This window comes from Elephantulus edwardii, unplaced genomic scaffold, assembly GCF_000299155.1.
Source record: "Elephantulus edwardii isolate Elephantulus edwardi_28Jun2011 unplaced genomic scaffold, EleEdw1.0 scaffold00011, whole genome shotgun sequence".
Lineage (NCBI taxonomy): Eukaryota > Metazoa > Chordata > Mammalia > Macroscelidea > Macroscelididae > Elephantulus > Elephantulus edwardii.
This window is the reverse complement of record NW_006399761.1, coordinates 15,279,563-15,283,919: the sequence shown is the minus strand read 5'-3', so window position 1 is coordinate 15,283,919 and position 4,357 is coordinate 15,279,563.

The following is a 4,357-nucleotide window of genomic DNA, read 5'->3' as shown; positions in this document are numbered from 1 at the left end:
AGTTTGCTCATCTCTCTCCCGCAAAGCAGCTTGTGGATTTGAACCACTTGCCTTTTGGTTGGCAACAAAATCCCTGATCCACTAAGCCACTGATCTCCCTGTATTGCTTCTTCCTCTTGTTATATGGACACTGTTATACGGAGCAGAGTCCCCAGTGTTTGTTTCCAGAGGCTGTAAATCACACAGCTTATCTTTCTCACATGGAGCAACTGCTGGATTCGAACCACCCATCGCTGGGTTGGCAGCACAATTCTTTCCCGAGTAGGCCACCAGAGCACTCTCACTGTAGGGTTTCTTACTCATTAAGTTTTACTACTCATAAATCCTTCTGTTTAAACTGGATATTCCAGAGTTGTTCAGCCACGAACTTTTCACTAGAGCTGACCATTTGGAAATTATTGTTTTATTCAGGTGGTTTATTTTTAGTCGATCAAGATAAACGTACCAGTAAATAAACTGTCAAGGAGTCAGAAAATTTTAGGCAGTGAGAACATTTACTAGGGATCAAAGGAGTGTTCAGATCACACGAAAGAGTACAGAAGTCCCATTAATAAAGCCACACCACCTTTCTGCAAGACTGTGACACCTCTGGTGAATTTGAATAGCTAAACATGGCAAAGGTTGCATTATGATAGAATTTGCATATGGCTCCAACAATTGCCTTTCATATTTTCAGAAAATCTTACAAAGTCTTACACTATGACCTTACCCTTGTGGAGAAAGATTAATGGGTATGCTACAGAATAAATAAAGTGCTTTATTTATTCAAAACATGATTCAATCCGATCGAATATGCTTTGGAATAAATGTGTGCAATGAAAGTTGACTGGTGCCATTTTTCAAAGAGCTGGGCGGTGAAATTACTAAAATCTGGGGAAATGTCTTATAAGACTTTGACGAGGACTCTTAGATTTGAAAAACATCTGTGGCAAATGAGGAATATTATCAATATGCTTCCCTCTGACAGAACGCAGAGAGACAGACTCACCTGTCTGACAGAGCATTCTAAATTGATATTTCCTGACCTCATTTTAAACAGCATCTATTCTCATCTTTCCATTTTGGAGCTCTGACTTCTCACAATGCAGCTGTTAAACTTATTTATGTCAATGTGACCCAGGGGCTGCAAAGATGAGTCTATGTGACACATTGACTTAGCATTTGCATATCCAGATACAACATCAGTAGTGAGTTCAACACAGAATCATGACCAAGATTTGATAAGAAAGAAATGTTTTTCCTTCCAGGTATTAGCAGGTGAATATATTAAACCTCCCTTCAACTTGAGACAGTACAAACTAGGGGGGGAAATGCCTTCTGGCTTGATTCTGTATTTCACCAAAAAAAATGTACAGGAAAAAGCAGAAGGGAACTAAACACACTCATGACGAGTCTACCCTTTAGAAGTCAGATAAGATTATCACCTGAGTCCTCTGGGCCAAGCTTTAAGTTGTACATATACATTCTGGAAAAATGTTTTTATCTTATTCTTGCAAGAAAATAAGAAATTTTTAAAATTATTTTTTAAAAGCAATATGGATAGTATACATACCACTTCCAAGTGTGTGTATGAGAAAATATGAAAACAAGACTTATTTAACACACTCTTATTCAAGCTGCAAAATGAACACAGAACGAAAGTGAAGGGGTACGTGAGGGGGAAGTTACACCTTACCTGGGAGACACTTGATAATTTTGGAAATGAGAAAAGTAACATTGAAATGCGTGTAGTGAGCATAGCTTGACCAAAGCAAAAAATGAAGCTAAGAGTCCTTAAGAGAAAGAATATTCATGCAAAAGGATTTGATGGATGTAATTTGGTAACAACAACAATAATAAAACTGTGAGTTGTTATTGTGTACCACTGAGTCAGAACTGACCCCATAGCTGACCCTCCAGTGGATTTTCAGAGCCTGAAATCACACAGAAGGAGACTGTCAATCCTTCTCCTGTGGCAGATTCAAACTGTGTGCCTTTGGGACTGCAACACAGATTCTCATCACTAGGCCATCAGAGCTCCCTGCGAGTCTCTGGTCACATATGTACTGTATAGGCTTACTAGTGTACTGTAGAGGTCTATACATGTGTGCACAGATCAAATAACTCCATGTGTATTTAATATAAGTATCTGTGCATTCACATACATATAAAAGGTCTGGTGTATAGCACATTATAGTTTGGGCGGCTATTATCAGCTGGGAGCAATGACGTCAGGCTGGAGACTAAGGTGTGCCTGATCCAGGCTATGGTCTTTGCAATTACGTGCTATGCATCGGAGAGTTGGACAGTGAATAGGGATGACAGAAAGAGAATTGATGCCTCTGAGATGTGGTGCTGGAGAAGAATGTTGAATATACCATGGACTGTTAGGAGAACAAACAGGTTTGTCCTGGAGAGGGTGAAGCCGGAATGCTCCTTGGAGTCAAGGATTCTGAAGCTTCGTCTGACATACTTTGGGCATGTTGCAAGGAGGGACTGGTCCTTGGAGAGGGATATCATGTTTGGGAGAGTGCAGGGACGGCGCAGGAGGGGAAGACCTTGGATGAGATGGATCTATTCTGTGAATGGAGTGGTGGGAATGAGTGTATTTGAGATAGAATCTGGAACAGAAAGAGGACATTAGTGAGAAATGGCCAAGTCTTCATTTAGTTTGATGTTTCTGGCACACCAATGTTAATTACTTAGCTTTCTAGTTGGATTATTTTTACTTTTTCTATTGTGATTTTAGTGAAAGTTTACAAAGAGATTGGCTTATTCATTCTTTCATACGTGTTTTCCTCCCTACCCCTGTTCCAATTCACTTTGTAATGCTTGTCATATATCGGATTGTTAATTGGCATACCCACCATCTAATCTTCCACTTCTAATCTTCCTTTTTCTTTCAGATTGACCTTCCCTTCACCTATACATTATCTATCCATTCTTTTCCTGCTCTCCCCCTACCTCGTATCCATCCGATTGTTAAATCAATGGTCCTACAGTTGTTTTGATAGATGCACCAGATATATTTGCAATGGCAGCACTGAGTGAAGGTAAGTGAAAAGTGTATGAACACATTCTTTTCAAATCCAGTACAAATTCAGAATTGTTTTCAAATTAAATGTTGCTGTGTAACACCCATTTACCAAATAACTACCACAAACTCATTGCTCTACAATATGGAGCATTTATTTATCTGAAAGTTCAGTTGATCTGATCGCACCAGTCTGTAATCAGCAGCAAGGCAGTTGTGTGACTTTTGGTTCTGACTAGATGGTCCTTTCTGGAAAAACGGGCCATCGCAATGCCCTACATGTCTCTCCCATCTATCATGCATATTTTATCCTAGTAATGGCAGAGGCAAGCAAGTGGAAATACACAAACTGATTTGATGGTTGAGCTAAAAGAAAAAGAGTTGCTGCACATTTTACCGTTGCTGTTGTTAGGTGTTGTTGAGTCCAATGAGGCTCATAGCGACCCTCTGAACAACAGACCTGAACCCTATCCTATCCTGTGTCGTCCTCACATTTCCTGACACACTCGAGCCAGTCGCTGCCGTCACTGTGTTGATCCATGTGGCTGAGAGGCTTCCTCTCCCACTGTCGTTTCTCTGCCTTTCCACAGAAACAGCAAAGTTATACAGCTAAGAGTGTGAATGTGTTGTTGGTGGATGCTGCTGAGTTTGTTCTAACTCCGAACAATCCTACGTCCACAGAACAAAGCTCTGCCCAATTCTGCATCACTCTCACAAGCTCTGCTTGGCTTAAGCCCATTGATGCAGTCACCTTGTGAAACGTCTTTCTCTCTTCCGCCGACCCTCTGTTTTTCTAAGCATGAGATCCCTCTCCTGTCACTGCTCCCCCCACCTCCTACCTCCAAATGTCATTGTTGTTATGTGCTGTCAAGCTGCCTGCGACTCATAGCGACTCCACATACAATAGTTTGGAAACCTGCGCTGTTCTGAGCTGGTCTCACTGACTCCAATACACCTACTCCCAATGCCCTAGTCACTCTATCAATCCATCTCATCTAGAGTCTTCCTCTTCTAGGCTGTGCCTCCACCCTTTCAAGCATGAAGTTCTTCTACAGGGACCCGTTTCTCTTGGCAACAAGCCCTAAGTATGTGAGACAGAACTGCAAAATCCTAGTCTCCAGGGAGAAACTTGGTTTCACCCTCTCCAAGACAGACCTATTTGTTTTCTTGACATCTTCAATACGGATTGAAGCTCACCATCAAGAAGACCAAGATTCTTCAGAGTCAACCATTTTGAATAATACTGCATGAGTTCCTTGTTTTTTAATGCAGCATAGTATTCCATTGTGCGAATATACCACAGCTTCTCTAGCCATTCGTTTGTTGATGGGCACTTAGGTTGTT